Source organism: Tiliqua scincoides, chromosome 4 (assembly GCF_035046505.1).
Source record: "Tiliqua scincoides isolate rTilSci1 chromosome 4, rTilSci1.hap2, whole genome shotgun sequence".
NCBI classification, from domain to species: Eukaryota; Metazoa; Chordata; class Lepidosauria; order Squamata; family Scincidae; genus Tiliqua; species Tiliqua scincoides.
In genome coordinates, this window is record NC_089824.1 from 170,341,124 (window position 1) to 170,363,426 (window position 22,303).

Genomic DNA, 22,303 nt, shown 5'->3' on the forward strand with positions numbered 1-22,303 from the left:
TTACTGGTTTTTGCTGCATCGCATCTGGCCTCCCAGCCCAGAAGTAACTGGCGACAACGTCATTGCCAGTGACTTCTAGTGGTACTTCAGATAGGTGGACCATGTGAAGTGGTACAGAGGACGACAGAAGCTGAGAAACACTGACTTAAAGGAATGTTTTTGTGTCCTGCGTGAAAAATCCCATTGAGTATTTTCACTGTGTACACTGAAAAATCTCTCTCCAAATCAAGGCAATCACTGAGAATAGCAATACTGTATATTTCTAATGGTACCCAAAGGGGCCCAAGGTGGTGTATACTGTTTTTTTCACCATATTTGATCCTCACAACCACCTTGTGAAGTAGATTAGGAGAGAGAGAGAGAGAGAGACAGTAACTCAGGGATCTTCATAACTGGCATTTGAATCTTGCATGCCCTCTTAATCCAATATGTATTACATTGTATTACAATGTATAGGATTGGGGATGGGATGGGGAACTGCAGCAGATAGCCCAGTAGGTCATAGAATCATAGAATAAAAGAGTTGGAAGGGGCTTAGTCCAACGCCCTTGCCTTAGGCAGGAAATCCTCTTAGAGCATCTCCAACAGGTGCTTATAGAGCACCTTGAATATCTCCAGTGAGGGAGAGTCCACCACCTCTCTCAGCAATCTGTTCCACTGCCGAATCATCCTGACCTTCAGAAATTTTTTTCCTGATGTCTAATCCTGCAGTGGGGAGGGGTGGTAGTCATGGAGGCCTCCTCAAGGTAAGAAAATGTTTGTTCCCTTACCTCAGGGCTGCATTGTGGATGCATTAGTGTTGGAAAGGATTGGGCCCTGTCCCCTGAAGGAGATTCAACCAAACCTAGTTTTCTATTCCTCTCTCAAATAATGCCTGGAAAATTGTCAGCAGGTCTCTGAAACATCAAACTCCAAGAAGGGGCGGTGCTTACCAATTCAGGAGTGGCACCTGTCAGAGCAGGGTGTGGAACCCGAAGGTGATTTTCTGAAATGTGATCTCAGATGGAGATAAATTTCCTTCTTTCTCCTGCATTTTAAACTAGATTTCTTTCCCATCAACTTGCGTCCACCTCTCAGTTGCTTTCCCTAGTGAAAGAAAGAAGTTAGGACTGGAAGAACATGCTGGACAGGGAGAGTGGGTGGAGTGATTTAAACTTTAGAACATTGGAAAGAAGACTGGAATAGGCCCTGTGGAAAATAAACTTCCCTTTTCTGTTTCTTCACCCAGAGTTTTGACTTCTTCCCCTGGAGATCCTGAAAAAGAGACTGGGTGAAATTCACTGCACACTTACTAGAGAATAAAAATCACTGAAATCAGCAGGACTTACCTCCCAGTAAACATACACTGGATTACCACATAATACTATGAAACCTCAAAACCTGGCACTGGCAGTCCTATAGGAGGGTGTACGCCCATGCTATACAACAACATGCATGTAACAAGGCAAAATTTCAAAAAAAGAAAAAACACATACACACGCAACTCCTGAGTTGGACCATCTTTCTTCTTGCCTTCCTCTTTGCACAATAGATCAATTTGTAGTCAACAGAACAAGATTACTGAAATATTAAGGGGACAAAGTTCTAAAGGCAAACAGAAATTACATGCTTCCTCAAAGAGATATTTGTACAGTTCATGTGAATCTGAAGATTGTACATTTTACATTGCCTTGCACATTGTAAATTAATATTTCATGTGTCAGAAATTTCTAGATCACTTGGTACCAAACCTCCTCAAATGTTGCAGCTGTGACTTTCTTCTGGCTGGCTGCACAGTTAGCATGTCCTCACCCTTTTCCTGTTGGGTTCCTGTGCCTTCATCAGTTGTGTGACAGTCAGAAATGTATCAGGCAAAGCTTTTCCCATCACAACATCTATAAGTTGGGGAAGCTTATCCAAGACCAGCCTTTAATGAGGCCAACAGAAAGACTTGCTTCAGGTAGCAAGTTGGAGACGATGGCAAACTGACTGGTGTGCCCTGCCGCCCCCATATCTTCCCACTGCCCCCCCTCCAGCCTACCACCCACTGAGCTGCTTCAATTGGTGCTCCAATCCTCTTCCTGCTCACCACTAGTGACAGTGGCTAGTAACAGCCTATCTCTAGCACTGCCAAATGAAAGATGAAGAGGTGCTACTGCTACCCCTTCACTCTCTCTTTCTGCCCACCCAGCAGCTTAGCAAACCAACCAAGTGGGCATCAAGATGACGCATGACAATCGGAAGCCCGCTCCCTTACCTTCCACTCTGGACTGTTACTTCCTTTCTTTGACAGACCTATTTTAAAAAAAGAATGAGTGAAGCATGCTGGAAGCACCACTAACATGCTCCAATCAAGGCCCAGAATGCTCTGCTCATCCTGTTTAGTTTTAAAAGGACCATATGTAGAAAGGAGGCTGTGATCTGGAGTAGAAGGTAAGGGGGCTGGTTCCAAGGTGCCTTGCTCTGCCTCTCCTTGCTCACCCAGCAGTAGGGGGGAGGGAATGCATGAGCAATGTATTTTTTTTATTTGGAGCAATTTCTCAAACTAAGGGTCGGAACCCACCAGGTGGGTCGCGAGCCAATTTCAGGTGGGTTCCCATTCATTTTACTATTTAATTTTTAATATACTAGACTTGATGGTATGTCAAGTCACCATGGTATGTGACTGCATTTATGGAAAAGTTACAGACCTGTACTTTTAATGAGCTACTATGTATATTCTTTTAACAATGATAGTCAATGGCTGCAATCCTAACCACACTTTTCTGAGAGTAAGCCCCACTGAACAAAATAGGACTTACTTCTGAGGACCTGGTTAGGATTGTGTCCAATGAGATTTACTCCTGGGTAAGTGTGGGTAGGTCTGCAGCCTAAGATTGTTAAAAATTTTCCTTCTTGATGATGTCACTTCCAGTCATGACATCACTTCCGGTGGGTCCCAACAGATTATCATTCTAAAAAGTGGGTCCTGGTGCTAAGTGTGTGAGAACTACTGGTTTGAGGGAGGCAGCAAAATTGGGCAACCTCAGACAGTGTACAAGCTTCAGCTGCACTTCAGGACTTAGCTGTTGAATTTCCTCTTGACATACAGCTATCCATTACCATGTCCACATTTTGAAAATCCAGGCATTATAAACCTGTATTATTTTTCCTCAGTATAACATGTGACCTCCACAGCACTGCAGAATGGACTTTTAAAAAATAATTATAGTAGGAGACAGTGGAGTTTCTAGTGGAGAAGAACTTTCTTATTCTCCATTAAGCAGCCTCATACCTAGTTGAACAAAGATGCCTAAAGACTCCAGTGTATTTCAGAATACTAGGAAAGTCCATTATAGCAGCTGGTATCCAGCGATTTTGAAAATCAATCTTTAGAGATGAAAAGTGAATGCAGTCAGCCCCTCCACCGTTCATAGTAAAAGTGTACTAGATAAGCATATTTCAAGCTATGTGTTCTATTAAGGAACATGTTTGGGCATGTTATACTAGAGAGGCTGTGTCCTGGCAAGTCCAGCTCCCTCCTTCTATCTAGATTAACATAGTGTAGTACCACAGTGGCTATAGCCTTCAATTACTTGCTCTGCAGTCTGCATTAGTTGCAGATTGTGCTGTATTATCTCTGGTGCTCCTCTGCTGACATCCTGAGCTTGTCCTGGCCTTCATTTGTACTGTTAAGTCAATGAGCCTGCTGCTTAGGTTGCCACTTGAGTTTTTGTAAGAGCAGCTCTGCATGTAATGGCCACACAATAGACAGAACACCACGCTTGTCTGTCATTACGTTTCTAACTAGTTGTGGGACAACAGGACTTCCAATTTTTGTCCAACTTTTTAAACTCTGCCAGGAATATGAAAGTGGCAATCCAATTTAAATTCAGGGTTGAAACTGTGGTCAGATTGTGGGTGGCCATTATCATCTTGAATCAGGTGGGCTTTATATAGTACTTTGTGAGACAGAATAGAAAAAAAATGACACTTAAGCATTGCATATCTGGGGAGTGCCTGCCACTGCTTGTCTTTAATAACAGCTCAGACCCCAGACTGTACCCAGCTCCTTCCTTGATTTTGCTGCTGATGGACCTCCCCCTGGCACAGAGCCCCACAGAAAAGAGTGCCCTTGTTATGCCCAGGGCTCTGCTAAACAGAGCAGAGAAATTGTGTTATTTAAAAGATAGAATAGAAAGCATGGGAAGGCATTGATTTTGCGCCAGAGCACGACTGCTGCTACAAGCTGGGTATAAGAAAAAAAAAAATAAATGTCACTCTTTGCTTTTGAATGTTGCTCAAAGGGTAAAAATCCCTGTAACTTGAACAGTAGCAGGAGGTTTATTCCTCCATAATAACATCACATGTTATGTGAGGTTAGTATTATTCCACTAATGATCATGAACCAACAGCAGGTTGTAAAATATGGAAGCTGTGCTACTCTGAAAACTAGGTCATGTGATTTACTAGGCCAGCTTTATTTACAGAAGCTACTCCATGGCTCACCTTGTCAGATATATCCCACAAATCCTGCCACCATGGCTTTGATCACGAGGAGTGTTTCAGCGGGGCAAAAAACACACCGATCGGATTGATACATGAGACACTGCAGAGTTCAAGGAGGGAGAATATCCTGCAGCAGACATAGGGCGCAATTCTAACCAACTTTCCAGGACCGAGGTAAGGGCAATGCAACTCCGAGGTTAGGGAACATTGCCTTACCTTGAGAAGGCCTCCGTGACTGCCTCCCAACTGCAAGATGCAGCACATGTCCCACTGGTGCAGCTATGCCAGTGCTGGAAAGTTGGTTAGGATTACGCCCATAGAGACATTTTTCTCCCTGCAGCAGAGCTGAGCATTGCAGCCCACCAAGCTGCTGTGCTAACCTTGGAAGCCCCTTGCCCCCCTTTCCAAGCCCCCCTCCCCTATTGTCTTCTTTTGTGGCTGGCTGGTTTGAAGAGTGTGTCTAAGATGCCCTATTGTAGGTAAGACAATGGACATCAATTGCTCATCCAAAACTGGTCCAATTCTTGTGGTGAAAGTAAGCCTATGTTTGGTTTATATCCTATTTGTCCATTCTAAAGCCATCTTATGTTATAAAAGCCCCATTTCAGAGGCAGAAATATCTGCCACTCACTGATAAGGAATCGAGGTCTGTGTCTTCTATTTCCTCCAGCTTAGATTGTTTCCTAGGCAGTTAACTCTTCAACTCAGAGAGCTCAAAGCTAGGAAGCTCACTTGTGTATTCTCTGTCACTTTCTTCCCCTTGCTAAGAATTTAATCAGAATATAAAGGAGACATTGTTACAAGGAAGAGGTGTCATTGGTTTATCTCCCAGAGTGAAGTCATTATGAATAGCAGGACTTTTATTATTATCAGGTAGTTGGAGGTCATCCTTTCTCCAGTCCTGAAAGGCTTTGTTTATCTAGGGCAGGTCTTCACTTTGATTTGGTGTGGACTATAAGGGTTATATGCAACCCTGCAAGCCTTAGACCTCTGACAGCCTAATCCTAATCTGCACTGGAACAGGCTGGCCGGCTGGCCTGTGTGTATCTAGCACAGGGCTGGAGGTGGCTGTGGCACAGCTTGGAGCAAGGGGATGTTTTCATCTTACCCTGAGCACTGCCCTAGCCACCACAATGGGGCTACTCAGATCTGCGCCAGCCAAATAGCTGGTGCAGATCCAAGCAGCGTAGTGTTAAACTGGACTGCTCGGGAGGGGCATTGGGATCTGGCCTAATTGCCCAGAGGCAATTCCCACCCTCTCCCAGGTCCTGTCTGCTCACTGGTCTGCCCACTGGCCCACCCACCACCTGCCCCAGAATACCCACAAAATGCCCACCCCTGCCCTCCCCAAACTCCAGCACTGGCTGCCCAACACCAGCAAGAACATACCTCCGTTGGGTCTTGATCTGGCACAGGAAGGCTGGTGCACGTTGTTACGCCAGCGTCCCCAACTCAAAAGGAGGCACTCATGTGCCTTATGGCAAGTTTGCAACACTCCTTGGCTGGCGCAAAGCTGATTACCGTAGATACTCATGTATAGTACCTGAAATTTTTGCCAAGTAAACAAGCTCCAATTCTCACTTCGCCTTATCTCCGAGTCAATCAGAGGGCTGAGCCTTTCAACTCTGAACAGTTTCCTTTCTCAGCTAAGCTTAGGCAGGCAGCTGGTTAGTTGCTATAGTTACTTTCCTGGGACGTTCCAGCCAAAGTTAACCTTTTATTCCCTTCCGTTCCCTTTTGCCACTGCAACCCGATTCCCTTTTGCAAAGGCTTTGCATTTGGCAGAGGTCTTTTTTTTCAACACCAGGATGGGATCCCCTTTCCATTTGAAGCAACAATTCCCAGGCTGCAATTCAATGCAGCATTACTTAAGAATAACTCCCATGGAAAGCAGTGGATCTACTGCTGAGTAAAAAGGGTTGCAAATATATGCAGCTGCATCTCTCTGCTGTGAATTGAATTGCACACTCTCAGTTATGTGTTATGGGTTGTATGTTGTATGTAGAGCTTCTGGTTTAACACACCAGACACGTTAAAGGTGGATTTGATTCATGGTTCTCCTGTAGCGGTTGCCAACTTTTTTCACTTGCATATCCCTTGGCAGCCTATTTCCATAAATTGTACCCTTCATATTAGCAAAATGTTTGTAATTAATAATACAAGCCCTCATCTCCTCTGACACTTCATGTATTCATCACAGTGTTTTCTCTTTTTATCTGTTTGAGGAACAGAAGACTCTGCCTTTGCACTGTTTTGCACCAGACGTGTGCTGAGAAATTCTGGGTGATTGATCAATTTCCATATTATGTTTCAGTTTTTTACTGTGCTGGTTTTCAATCACTGGTTCATAGATGAACTGATGACCAAAAACTAGCTATTGGTGGGGCTTTCACAGCCAACTAGCTACCTCCCTTCCTGCCTTGCTGGTCCTTGCAAGGCATTCTGGAGCAGGACCTGCCTTTTTCTGCCATTATTCCGTTCTTTTTCAAGTACCCGGAAAAGTCCTGGGGAGTGTCCGAAAAGTTGAGTGTCCCTGGGAGTCCGTGAATACCAGGTTGGGAACCACTGTTTTACTGGTATGAAGTTTACAGTGCACTTACTCTGATAGTGTTTACAAAAAGGTGGTGAAGACCAGAATTTAAAAAAGAATAAAAATGTATCTTATGATCTTTTACTATGTTTTTATAAATTAGAGGCTACAGTTCTTAGGTAACAATTAGTGGTAGGTTATTTTTCAGGATCTGGCCTCGGGTAAAATCAGACAAAACTGTAGTCAGACACCCCCCTAAGTTTAACCCCCGACTTATCCGAGGATCATAGAAAATTCCATGATTGTTAGCTCAAAACCTGCCCTCGGCTTATCTGTGGGGTCAACTTATAGTCGCGTGTCTGTGGTAAGTGCACAGGATTGTGCTTTAAGTAACATTGTGGCTGGCAGCACCACCATATGCCTATTTACTCAGAAGTAAGTTCCACTGTGTCCAGTAGGTCTTATTCCTGCTAAATGTGCATGGAATTGTCGACTGAAGTTGTCTTGGAACCTTTTGATTAAGAACTATGCATTTTAACAATATTGTCATGCACACCACACATCCATGAGTAGTGAGAAGTCCCAGGAGAGCTCCTGGTTTTTGTTTTCTAGTTTAGATTGTGGTGGGGATGAGATGGCACTGGGGCCTTTGTAATATTTGCTTTATTTTACAAGTACTGTAGGCAAGCAGATGAAATAGTCAATCTTTCAACAGACCACAAAGACCAATTTCTGCAGCTCCCATAAGCCTGCACACATAGTTCCAGCTACTGCCAGGTGGAAAATCTCATAATTCTCCCACAATTGAGTAGTGGCCCTGGCTGCACACCAATAACTCTCCAAGTCCTCAACAGAGCAGGTGAATCTGCAGTGGGAGAGCTTCAGGGTGTTCAGGGGGAGGATAGCAGTGGGGATCAGGACTAACCAGGATATTGTTGAGGGCAAGCTGGGGGTGGATATCAGAAGTGGTGGCGGCAGCGCTGATATTGTGTGCCCCAGCCCAGACTTGATTTGTCCCCTCAGGCCCACCCAGATTTACGCCAGCCAAAGGGCTGGCACAGATCTGAGTAGGCCCATTAGGACCAGGAAGCAGTGGATTCAGTAATTTTTTTTTAACATACCTGTCCATTATTGCTGGTCCTTGACCAGCCCATAGCATGCAGCAGAAGCTGCACCAGCACCTCTGCATGCTTTGGGCAAGCCCAGGTAGGATTGGGCTGTAAGTTAACTAGAACTAGAAATAATCACTGTTGTTATTTTCATGCTACAAATTTTTATGTAGTCTTTTCCAATAAAACTGTCTTAATAAATTATACATATTTTGCCCTGGACATTATTAAATGGACTGAACTCATGTTTCAAAAAAGAGAGGAAAACAACATATTCCTGATCTTGCAATCCACAGTCTGAAGAACTAGAATATAACAGCAGAATTAAGCCAATGTCAAACTGCTTAGGTTTCTTTTTGCATTTATTAAAAGGTGGGGGGCTTCAGCGAACACCAGTAAAAATGTACTGAAGAGGCTTTAGTGAAGCCCATTTTAATGGGTTTAAGTGTACCAGTTCACTTGGAGTGAGTAGGACACCATAATAGAATTTCCTTGTTTTAGGAGAATGTTGTTTTAGCCTTGTTTTTTGGTTTCCAGAGTATCCAGTATTAATATTCCGGTGGCAGCAACCCATAATTTTTTATCCTTGCCATAGATTCCAACAGTGTGTTGGACTGGCCCAGTTTGCTAGCTGGACTAGGCTATGTCAGCTTACTCACAGGAATGGTTTGACATGGGGTTTAAAAGGCAGCCTTCCACAAAAGCAAATCGGTCTCCCAAATCTGCAGTCATGCAAAACATGCCCTTATGCAAGGATAGATTAAAATGAAATTCCAACCACTCTGATGGAGCTCTGGAATCCCAAAGGGACAGAGGTAGATGCCAGACTTTGAATTCCACTTCAGAAAAGGCTTTGTGTGGATCTGTACTGCCAGATATTTTGTGGGTTTTTGTGGCTGTTAGAGGCAGGCTTTATATAAGAGCTCATCAACTTTGCACAAGTTATCTCAAAGACTCAGCATACTGGATGTGTAAAGAGATCTCTGCACCTACCATCTGGAGATGTTAGACCCTTGGGAATTTCCATCCCACATTGACGTGTGCAATTCTATACTTCCAGTTACCCCATCTGGAGACCCTTAGAAGTCAGTTCATAGAAGACCCTGAGGACACATGGGTGTCAGAGGCTGTATGCTAGCATACCACCAGGTTAACTCCAGCATGGCATTATGCTGGCATAACACTCTCCACTAATGGAAAAACTGAAAATTGACAGCATTGGTGGGGGTGTTGGAACAGAAGTGGGATTCAGCCTAGATCCTAAGCAGTCCCTGCCAACTGTGTGATATTATGTCAACAATAGTGAGCTCATTCGTGGGTCCATGGGATTACATTGTAAAGGTGCTTTTCACAAAATGTATGCTGTATGCCAGATTCTGAACTGGAGGGGACCCAATCAGTAGTTAAGAGTTGCTGTTGTGTCTCCCTTCACCACCACATCATTGTATCCTTACTGGTTTGTGAAGATATTTTGAACAGGGACTTAAAATGTTTTCAGAAGGGGTTTAAAAATCTAAGTAGGGCCCCTGTCAATCTAAAATAACTACTCCAAATTCAAGAGCTGCAAAATATATTCACTGTAAATAATGTAACCGAAAGTAAGAGATCCCTGTAACTGATATCTGATTTAAACAGTTTTCTATACATCAGCCATGTGTGTATGGGGGGGGGGGGGCACCTTTCCATCCAGATAGAGGCTCGATCAATTGGTAGAGGCAAAACCAAAATCTAGACAATTTTAGAAGACACAGTAAAGTACAGTCCAATAGATAACTGAATAACAAAAATTTCAAATGTCATATGAACAATAAGGCCACTTCAGCATATGAATTGCTCATCATTCAGGCAGATTCCTGTAATCAAAGTGGAGATTAGTTTGCAAACAAGAAAACCTAGAATACTAGTTGCAATGCCTGTTTTCACCCTGTTTCACTTTTATACATGAGTAATCCACTACTCAGCAAGCAGGCTGTCAGGAAGGGTGGACCAGTCAGTACCAGAGGAGAAAAGGATTCATTGGGAGAGTAAGATGCAGTAGGACTTGCCTGAACATATTCCCTCTGTCTCTTAGCTTCTTTCACTTACAAGGCTTTTGGTAATTTAAAAATAGGTCTATAGGGCCATGAGGGTGGGTGGGGGGACTAACCAATTTAGTATGTGACTACAGTCACTGTGCATAGAGCACTTTCTTGTTTTGCAAGAAAATGAAATGCATCACAAAGTGCGACACCAGTTATAAACTTTCCTTTTCATGAATTAAGGCTGCTTTAGCTAGCACTAAGGGGCATCTGTGTGAAAGTGAACCATGGTTTTAGACTATCTCTGAACCTAGCCAATGTGCTGGAATTTCAACAACACTGGACTGACCATTGAAACTGAGAGGCTTTGGGCCAATGTTGAGAGCTCTGCTGGATCAGACAAAGGGTCTGTTTAATCCCCCAACCTGTTTTCAATCAGCCAGATTCCTCTGGGATGCTCTCAAGTGCAATGTTGAGATATAGCAGTGCTGCCAGTCCAGTGTACAGTCACATCCACTTTGTGCTGTGGTGTTTGCGCATTCACAGCCTTTGCAGATGTCATGTTCAAGTTCCCTTTTGACAAGGCAAACACGCACTAGAAGTGACTCTGTGTCAGGCTGCTGGAACTCTTTTGGCACATCCAAAACTGCCCTCACATATCCCAGATGATCCACCTGAAGTCAAGGCAAACCTCAAGTAGAACCCCCCTATAGTTGAATTCCAGAACCTAAGCGCTCAAACCCAATTTCAGCATAATGCCTGGCACAGAAGAAAAACTTGCACATGCAGCATTCCACAAAGGAAGTTTTACATTTAAATTGGACCTTTGCAAGGAGCACACTGGCATGTTGCCTGTCTTGGCCATGGATCATAGGTCTGCTAACGCTGAGCACATAGGTGAAATGACCCAGTTTTGAAACAAGACACTGGTAGCATAGAATATCACGTTAGTAAACTTTTCTTGAGTGCCAAACCTCACATTTAAATCAAGCTCTAGTTTTGGAACATGTGATAGCATAATTTGAAAAATGCCTCTGAGAGCATTTCTGTAACCATCTTAACTAATAGCCTGCTCCAAACATTTGGGATAGTGTGGGTGTCTCAGGTCAGGAGGTTTGGCTTGCAAGCAGATGGAAACCTCTCCTTTCAGAAACTAACTACTGGGCAGAAAAATTATATTGTATTTTATTCATTACTGGGTGCATTAAGATTCTTTTCAATGAGAAAAGCACAAAGCACAGGTCTTTCATATAGCTGCTTGATGACTGGGGTCAGATTGCATTGAGGTAATTTATTGAGGAGGCAAATAACCAAACATGTTTATGAGAAAAGTCAATACTCTTCACTGAAATGACAGGTTTCTCAATTCATGAGTGGTATGCAAAAAACCTGCATCTCTCTAGGAAGTATTCACAAGATTGTGTGACTGAAGCTGCAATCCTAACCCCTTATGTCAGTGCTTTCCAGTGCTTTCCAGCACTGACATAAGGGCAATGCAGCTCTGAGGTAAAGAAACAAACATTCCCTTACTTTGAGGAGGTCTCCATGAGTGACACCCAACTGCAGCATGCAGCACATGTCCCATTGGTACCGCTATGCCAGTGCTGGAAAGCACTGACATAAGAGGTTAGGATTGCGCCCTGATACTGTTAACTGTTGAATCAGAAAATTAAATTTAAAGAGCAGGAGCTTTTTAAATTCAAAGTTATATGTTGCTGTGGTTTGTGATGTTATTATGAGCTGTTTCACAGCCACTCAACATTCTTTAAATTACTAGCTAGGATTCTAGGGTTCTTCAAATATTTTCATCTACCTGGACACTACTCTCTGTCATTCTAATACCTCCAGTAGAGAAACAAAAAGGCAGTAATACAACAATTTTTTAAAAATTGAAATGCTGCTTTTTATTGAGTCATCTCTCTTTGTTACTCTGGCTTTGTAATTATGTTTACTATTTTAAATTGTTTTTATGTTTTGAATGTGTACGCTTTTAAACTCACTTTGTATTTTTAGAGCAATTTTATTGAGTATTGTAAGTCACCTTGAGTTTTTGGAAAGGTAGGGTACAATTTTTAAAAATACATAAATAGCCTGTAGCTGAGTGGCAAGGTTCCAGCGAAGTTGCTTGTAATGAACAGTTAGTATGGCAGCAAAAACCACTCTGTACCCAGACCACCTAAAGTTCATCTATAGAATACTGCCAGATTGTGACCCCAAAATGCACATACAGTACATGGAAGCAAGCTTCACCAAAATCAAATGACACTTCCAGGCAGAGATGAATGGAGAATTCCTACCCACACCTGTTCTCAGGAAGCCATTGTGTCCTTAAAAAAGTCTTGAACTTTGTATTAAAGGAAATCATCAATAGAATTTTGTCATTCATTGATCAGTTGATCCCAGCCTTGATCCCAGAGCTAGATGTCACTCATCCATCCATTTTCCATGTTTATGCTGTCCTCTTGCTAGGAATATGATCTATTCATCAACTACCTTCTCATGGATCCTAACTTGCCATTTAGTTCTCTCACGGCCTGAAAACTCTCTTTATTTTGAAGGTTCTGGTATTCTGACCTGAATTTCCCAAGGGAGTATCTGTATCTTTTTCCAAAGAAAGAGTGAAATGCATCCCAGCTAGCAAATCTAATGTTTCACACCTATTCTGCCAAATTCCTGCATAAAGAGATACTGTCAGTTGAAAGTAAGCTCTTAAGGCTGCAATTCTAGGCATACTTATCTGTGTTCAAGCCCCTTTGTGCTCAGTGCAGCTTACTTCCAAGTAAATACGCAAAGGATCATGCCATAATTCTCTGAAGGATTTTGTTATCTGTACTGACAAGCATCTTTTCTGAAAGCAGGGAAATGTGAACACCCTTAATGGAACTCATGCTTCAGTAACAGCCTAAATGAATCCAGTGTTCAGCTGAATGGTGCTTACATCCGAGGGAAAAAATGTTTCCCCATCAGCTCTTTGAAGTGCCTCTATTAAGCGATTTTATACTAATAGGATTTTCCCATGCAAGAAAGACAAGAATGACAAAGCACTGAATGCTTGATTAACTCTGCCCCTCTACTAATTTGGATCATGTTAATTGACTCCCTCCCTACTATGCCCTATTCAGTCATTGTCCGCTCCATTTATGAAAGCATCTTGATGAGACCCAAAATGCAGCAGTGTGTAAACACAATCCTACGAAACACGGAGCGGATGAGAGTTTCTCGGAAACAAGTTCTCTTGGTTCCTGGTGAAGTTACTGGATCCAGACAGTCTGCTTCGTGTATTCACTGAACCCACTCATTTTCACCAAAACTTGTTTCTGGCTTCATTCAGTCATTAACATAATTGCTTCAAGAACTTTTAATTTCTGTGTGTGTGTGTGGGGGGGGGGGGGGTTGGCTGGCAGAAAAGAAACATCATTGTTCTAGTGTGTAACATTCAGTGGACAGCAGATGCTACCTGAGCGTTCCTCACCTGTTTTTGCTGAGTCACTCCATTCACTACACTTTAATGATGAATAAACACATTGGCTGCTCCTGTTAAACTGACAGCTGTATACTAGGGACTGAATGCTTGCAGCTACACAGCTTGGCTATTTGTACCTCAGCTTCACAAAGAAAGCTTCCAAGTGTTTCACAGTGTACCTCCACATCACCCACCCCACCCCTGGACTGGGTCCACACTGGACTCAAACTGGAGTGGGTCCAGAGGAGGGTGACTAGGATAAGGGGGCTGGAGACCATGTCCCAGGAAGACAGGTTGAAGGAGTTGGGTGTGTTTAGTTTGGAGGAAAGGCATATCTATAAATGTTAGGGACTGTTATGCGGAAGGAGTGAACTTGTTTTTAGTAGCTCTCTAGGGCAGGACCAGGATCACTGGGTTTAATTGACAGATATTTCAATTAAACATTAGGAAGAACTTCCTGGTAGTAAAACTGTTTGGCAATGGCACAGTCTGTCTCAGTGGTAGTAGCCTCTCTCTTGTTGGTGGTCTTTAAGGAAAGGCTGGATAGCCACCTATTTGGGATATTGTGGCTGTGGGACAGTCTGCATTAGCAGGGGACTGGACTCAATTTTGCAGGACCCGTCCAACTCTATAGTCCTATGTGCAGTCCAATGAAAAGCAATTGCTCTTGAGCCAAACAAGATACTGGCAAGCAAATGATTGCAGCCCAAATATTTTTAAAGCTGTAAGGTACCTGTAGAGAGCTCTGATTCATCTGTCATATAAAGATTTTGAAGAAAAAAAAAATGAGACATTTATACAATGCAAAAATCAAGTGACTGTATTAATCTGCTGTACAATGAAAGGAAAACCACTATCTCTAAATGATATTTCATTCGGATGAAACAGATGCTGGCTGATAAAGATTCCAAGAACAAGAAGGAAAAAAGGAACAGGGGCAGGAATCTTTAAACTAAGCAGGATCAATTGCTTGGATGGGAGATGGGCAACCCAATCCTCAACTTCCTGGCACCCGCTGGAGCAGTGGCGCCAAAGCAGCTACCGCTATATCCAGTGGACACTGAGAAGCAGCTGGAGGCCCCCCTCAGGGGAAGCCCCAAGCCAAGCAATGGGGTTTTTCAAGTCCACACTGGCTGTTTTGCCACGCAGACTTGAGAGACTCTATGTTGGAACTTCCAGGCAGCAAGGGAGTTTAGGATACAGCAGAGCAGAGCTCTGCCGACCCCACCCTCCCACCCCCCATAGGCTGCACAGCTGCCCAGCAGTCACACTTACCCCCAGTGGCAATGCGTCCTTCTGTCAGCGCTGGACCTGACCCATGACTGGGCCCAGCGCCAGCACTCCCTACTCTGAGGGTGCCTTAAATGTGCTTTATGGCACATTTATGGCGCCCAGCACCAGCGCTGGGTCAGTTTAGGATTGGACCCAGAGGCAGCTGTCTTGTGGAGGAGTCAGCTGGCAAAATAACCAGATAACATCCTTGAGAAGCTGGTCTGAAGCTTGATTTGTAGTTTCCTGCAAAAGTTTGGAAAGAGCAAGAGCCAGCAGCCAGGATGACGACTGCACTATGAAGGGAAACACCTGGAGAAATGGAGGTTCTATGATATTGTCTCATGGAATAATGCTTGTAAAAATCCCTTTAAAACATGGATTTATGTTCAGCCTACCTATGTAAACCACCTTGAGTCTATTGAGAAAGATGGTATATAAATGTCATACTAGTTTGCAACATCTATGAAGGCCAAAGGATTCTACCTCCCATTCACTGTTGCTACAAGTCAGGCTTTAAAACTGTCTCAAATGGACTTCAGACTACCAAGACATTTTCCTTTTTTTCCACTTGGCACTCCCCAATGGGAATTTTTTTTGTGTGTATATGAACTGCTAAATATTAAGGATATTTTCTTCTCACCCATTGGGAAAGGCAGCAAATGGAGTTGCCACCTTGTTTTCCTGACAATGTGCCTTAGCTACATGACCAGCTAAAATTCAAACAGAAGCAACTTTGCCTACTGCATCTCCATGCAGATCAGCAGAAGCACGTTTCCTATCACACAGACATTAAAGGCACAGAGCAATGGCCAGAACAAAAGGCTGGCAACCCCTTAAGGACTAATTTATAAGTGATAATGAATATGTAAAAAATCCCTTATCTTTGTGGGATTAAATGCAGTCAATCAATTATATGCTTTTAATCTTATTGTACATAGGGCGCAATCCAAACCAACTTTTCAGCACTGATTTACCTGCAATGCAGCCCCCAAGGTAAGGTAACAAGCATGCCCTTACATTGAAGAGGCCCCCTTGACCCCCTCCCCACTGCAGGATACAGTGCATGCCACATTGGCACAGCTATGTCAGTGCTGGAAAGTTGGTTAGGATTGCGCCCATAGACTTTTTAAAATACACCATGTAACGTTTAAAAATGAAGTTTGAATTTTTCTCAAGTTAAATATTTTATTCTTAGAATTCTATTGCAAATCTACAGATTTGCTATTATTCTAAACTACTTGAAATGCTCCTTAACTGGTTGCCAAACAACTGTTAATGTTAGTGCCTGAACTAAAGAGAGAATGAATCTGAACTGGAACAAAACTCTGCTTCAGTGGTTCAACTCCTCAGTTCTCAACAGATGTATGACTGAAAGTTCTCAAGTCTGCAGATTTTAATGGAGTGCAAGTGCTATGCTGATTTGATTAGGGTTGCTATTGCTGGGTGCAAAAACAGCTTTCTGATTGCACCAAATGAGTGGGACAAAGAATGGTTGTTTCCCCCTTTGAAGATATACAACAATGTGTCTTTTGGTTATCTTTTTCCTAATGGACCTGCAAAATTTTTAAAAAACAGACACATAGCATTCATATTGAAAGCCTGACTTGTTCAGAGTTGCCAAGGGCACAGATCACACATAGCTAGATTCCCCCCCCCCAACTGTTTCATTAGCAAATCATTTCAGGTGTGTATTGCCTTACTAGGACAAGCCTGAACTTGCCTGGCTCTATTACTGTCTGCTTGGATTGTTTTGTGCCCTAGATTGGGGTCTTCAAACTTTTTCATACGAGGTCCACATCATGTATCTGTGTGTCAAAGGTCAGAAAATAAGCAATAAATACATAGAGGACCAAGGTGCTGAGAGTTGGATTAAATACAGTAAGTGGGTGATTGGAAGGAGGAGCAGAGAGCAAAATTGATTTGCACAGGAAAAGTTGGGGAATGGATTTTGAAAAAGCTTCAAATAACCTACAATGCAAATCTCAAACTTTCTGCTCCATTATAAGTTTAACTAACATTATATTTCAGGTCTCAGCATTTGTATATACCACATTCTGTCACTAGAGGTGCCGAATGTAATGCAATGTAATAATTTTTTTCCATTACATTCAGCACCTCTAGTGGCTGAATGTGGTATATACTCAGAAGTGCATCTTCTGAGTCATTTTTTGCCAAGAGGCTGGGGAACCTCAGGGGCTGAATAAAAGCCTCCTCAGGGCCAGGGTCTGGAGACCCCTGGACCTGATTCATAGCCAAGTTTCCCCATGGGACTAAGTTTGTTGTAAATTATCTTCACAGTGAAATTACTGAATATACTGATTTTCACAATGAACATCTCTGTTCAGGTGGTATGCAAGTAGTAGGATTTCTAAATGAAGGAACAGAAGTTCCTTGCAGTGGTCCTCTAAATACCTTCCTAAAGTTTGCTAAGGCCAGTAATAAACTAAAAAAAATTTTTAGAAACCAAAAGCTGCCAATTATTCCAGTAAATCTCTAACTAAAGCAATTGTATTCCCACAGTAAGCATTCCTATTGCTCACTCTATAGATCTGTAGCTATCACCATCTAATAGTATGTGGGGAGGGGGCAGCCTCAGTGGCAACACTAAAATTACCAGACTCCCCTTCTCAGAGTAAACAAGCAATTCAGGTTTCAGGTTATGGAGAAATACGACTCTCCAAAGAAATTACGAAGTGAAGGATGATTCCCATCTCACCTCTAGATATCATATTTCTTGCCATAAGAAGCTCACTCTGGATGATTCATTCTTCCCAGTAGCAGAAGTCATACGTAGCAGAAAAACCCAGCACAAAGTCAGGACCCTATCCCCAACTGATCAGTCATTATGCTAATTAGGCATTAGACCTCCCCCCCACCTCAAGATGTGCATATTCTGTGCAAATCAAAAAACAGAATTCAGTATTAACTGTAAAATCCAGCATTCAGAAAATCTTAGATTTGTATCCATTTGCAGTTGTGTAATTAGGTACTGACAATTTTGAGTGACCTTGCAACGTGCTGCAGAAGAACTAAGTCAGGATTCATTTGGATTTCTCTATGCAAGAACCATGTCTTATAATCACTTGTGTGCAAGCACCCTTGCAATGATGGAAGGATAACTTAGGACAGTCCCTCAAAACCCCAGCCTGGAAGCTGGATCAGGGGTTCAGGTGGATCTGTCTGACCAGTAATCACAGTGTTTTGTTCCACCTCCTCGTGGCTGCTCTTCTTGGTCACATCTGCCCAGACCTCTTGTTGCCTAGTCTTCTAGGACACCAGAAACATCTGATGCCCCAGAGGGTCCTGGTCTACCAAGAGCAGCCACCCACAGGTGGAAAAAAAGCTGCAGTACAGACAGGGATTGCATTTTGGTAGGACAGCGGTCATGACTTTGGGTGCTGCTGTCTTAGGACAATGCTTAGTTTTCAGCTTACCATGCTAGTCACAAAACCTGGACTCTTGCATTTTAACATCAAGTACATAAAACAATTTGTCATACCTTTATTTAACAAGCTTGAACAGCAGACAATACACAGGGTTGTATGTCTTCTTTCCCAGATTTGTATTTTCTCTCAGCATGAGATAAGGTTGCTGTCATTTCTACTTGAAGATGGATATAAATCAAAGTTGGTCTGACAAGACACCGTCCCTGTATGGAAACTTCATACTGCTTTGCATCAACCAGGAAATTGGGCTTTTCCTTCAACAGGACCAGTGAAATGTTTTAATTCCCCAACAACTATCCTGACCCAAAGAAGCTAGACCAGTGCTTCCCTAACCTTTTAGCACCAGGAACCGCTTTTTAAAATGACAATCTGTTGTGAGCACGTCACAAAAAGAGATCTAGAACAAAATATTAATAAATTAATAATCAAGGTCCTGTGTTCCCAAGGGTGCTAGAGACCTTATGTATAGTATGTGAGTAGACATTTGCTGGACTCTCCCTAGAAATAAGAGTTCCTAGAAACTCCCTAAAGGCTGTTCCTTCAAACCTTAGCAGCTGAGGTTCTCAACCCAGGGCATCATGACATCCCTGCCTGAGAGTCTCAGCCCCGACCCCTTAAGGGGTGGAGGAAGGGGAGAGGCAGCAACATGCTCCCCAGGATTGCAGGCAAAGGGGGGCCGTTTTTACTTACAGAGGGCTGACGCAAGGTCCAGGAGTTGTGAGGAGTCCCCACACAGCCTTCCACAGGATTCTCCAAGTCTTAGAATACTGAGAAAAAGCTATCAAAAACCACTTCTGGTTTCGCCATCACTCTCTCCCAGTAAGAATACTAATACAGGTTGAGACTAATTATTCACATGGGTTCAGTTCCAAGCACTCACAAAAAAAACGCACTATAGCAAATCAATTTAAAAAACAAAGTTTCTTTGCTCCAGTGATTGAAAAACAGCCTTGCTAACCTTTTGACTCTAAGTCATTAAGACTACAGTCCATCAGCACTTCACTCAGCCCCTCCCTTCACCAATGCAAAATGAACACCTTTCTTTCACGTGCTGGAGGGAGGGAGGGAGAAGGATTGATGGATTGTTAGCCTACTGCCCCCCCCCATTAAAGAAGCTGTTGTTAAAGGACTGTTCAGTTTTTAAAACTGATTTTAAAGGGATGCATTTTCCCCTTCTCCAGGGATCAGCACATTCCTTCTCATTTGCAGGGGCTATTCATGTTGAGTCAAATCCATGTATAAAAAATATTTGTATAAATAGGCTGGACCTGTATTTAGTATCCTAGAATTCTAGTATTCTAAGAATACTAAGCAGGACAAAGTTCCAAACAACACCGTCCTGGAACGAGCTGGAATCCCTAGCATGTATGCACTGCTGAAACAGAGACGCCTGCATTGGCTCGGTCATGTTGTGAGAATGGATGATGGTCGGATCCCAAAGGATCTCCTCTATGGTGAACTCGTGTAAGGAAAGCGCCCTACAGGTAGACCACAGCTGCGATACAAGGACATCTGCAAGAGGGATCTGAAGGCCTTAGGAGTGGACCTCAACAGGTGGGAAACCCTGGCCTCTGAGCAGCCCGCTTGGAGGCAGGCTGTGCAGCATGGCCTTTCCCAGTTTGAAGAGACACTTGGCCACCAGACTGAGGCAAAGAGGCAAAGAAGGAAGGCCCATAGCCAGGGAGACAGACCAGGGACAGACTGCACTTGCTCCCGGTGTGGAAGGGACTGTCACTCCCGAATCGGCCTTTTCAGCCACACTAGACGCTGTTCCAGAACCACCTTTCAGAGCGCGATACCATAGTCTTTCGAGACTGAAGGTTGCCAACAAGACTTGGGAAGCCCTGTGGAGAACCCTGCTTTGCACTCATTCCAGGATACCCAGAACGCTGAACTGGAGAGCAAAATGTGCAGTTTTGCGTCCCACCAAAAATCAGCTTGTGACCCATTGGTGTGTCCCAAACCAGTTTAGAAATACTGAGCTAGACTATGAGCATTCAGGTGGTAATAAAATTTAACTAGCCAGAACGCTTGCTGCTACCAGTTCAATCAGTGTTGAGGACTTCACTGCCACATGTTCAGGAGAATATAGATGGCTAGCCTGCTTTTCAGTAACTCATTCATCACCTAGATCAGGGGTGTCAAACTCGTTTCATTATGAGGGCCAAATAGCATTCATGATACCTGCTAAGGGCCAGAAGTGATGTCATTAGGCAGGAAGTGATATCATTAAACATGTCATTACCAAAAATAAACACTTTTTCTCACTTAGGAACTCATTAACTACAAATGACAGAAGAGAAAATATGCAAATCTGGATATTTCAAGATAGGGGAGAGCCCAATTTTCATGTGGGCTGCCCTTTCAGCAGTAACACCTCAGCACTACTAAGTAGCTGAGCCTACAGGCCAGATAAAAAGCTTCTGTGGGCCGCATCCGGCCCCTTGGCCTTCTGTTTGACACCCCTGACCTAGATCATGTTTGCCCTCTTAATCTTGATTGTATTGCCATAGCCCCATTTATGAAGACATTTTATTAGAACTACAAAGACAGGATCAGTGCTCAGAACAATACATTTACACAATGTTTTCTATGGCCAATTATTGACAAGATTCTAAGTTAATGTTGTAAACAGCTAGGTTTCTGCAGCAACTAATAGGATTAAATGAATTAACTTTTAGGACCATTTTGCAAAAGATTTTCATATAGGTATTGGGCAAAAAAAGTCCACATATATTGGCATATGTGAAATATTAGCATCTATTTCATCATACATACCAAGCAGAAAAGCTACTTGATGGCTAATGCCTATTGTATGCTTAATACAGAAACTGTGCAGACTATTACCATCATCTTGAAACATACCCTTTAGATTAAATCGCAGTAATGAAAAGCTGTGTGTCTAACGAGCATACATGTACCTTGCATTACTTCTTAAAGTCCCTCAAGTGTGTTGAATATGACTATTAAAAAAAACCTCAAAGTTGCCCAGTGTGAATGACTGTAGTACTTGCTCTGCAGTCATTTTCCTGTACAGTAATACTTCCTAACACCACTTCATTTAGGGGCTGTTTTGCCAGTGCTCTTCATCCTCATGTGACTGACAGTTACTAGAGCCAGAGCAAGCTGTGCACTCTAGATAGTGCAGGACCAGTCAATGCCATTTTTCTGCCTCACTGTGAAGGATGTCTCATATAGCACTGTTCCACGCAGCACACAATTTCTGAGGAATCTATTATATATTGTGCTGTATGTAGTTCTCTTTAGGAAAACATTAACATGGAGTAGAAAAAGGTGGAATTTAGTTAAGGCTATTAGTTACAGGTTCTTGCCAAGGTACAGATCAGGAACAGTGATGCATTCCAACTAGGATAAGAATGTATCTAAGCAGCAACTGCCTCCTTTTATAGAATAAGGGTCAGACCAGACAGAAGCAACCCCAACAACTTTTGTACTATGCAAAGAAGAACACAGTGATCAACTTCTTTGCCTAGGACTGGGAATTAGTCAGAATTTACTGCAGAAAGTATATTCCATTCAAATTTTGGAACAGAAATGAGCATCAGAGTAAAAAAAATTGAAAAAATTATCACAAAGGTTATGTGTAATAGAGATGGGGACCCACCAATGGCAATAGAAAAGGGTAAGATTCCTTTACTCCTAAAGGCAAGGGGTCACCAAATTCCAGAGACTGCCTAGGAAAGGAAACTGACAGAAACCAAGCAGTTGCTACTAGTAAACCAATGATCTCTGTCCAAAGGTCAGAGAGGTCCAGAGTCTTCTATATACCCTGGATGTACATATTCTAGCTTCGGTTACTAGCAGGGTTCCTGTAGTTACTAGCGGGCAGGTACCAGCAATGCAATTTAACTGCATTTTGTAAATCTACCCTTGCCTCTCATACTCCTACTACCACTGCAAAGATACAGCAATAAACACTATGCATCAAATATATGAAGTGTTTTGATGATTCTTGAATTTGTTACATTAGTTTTGAA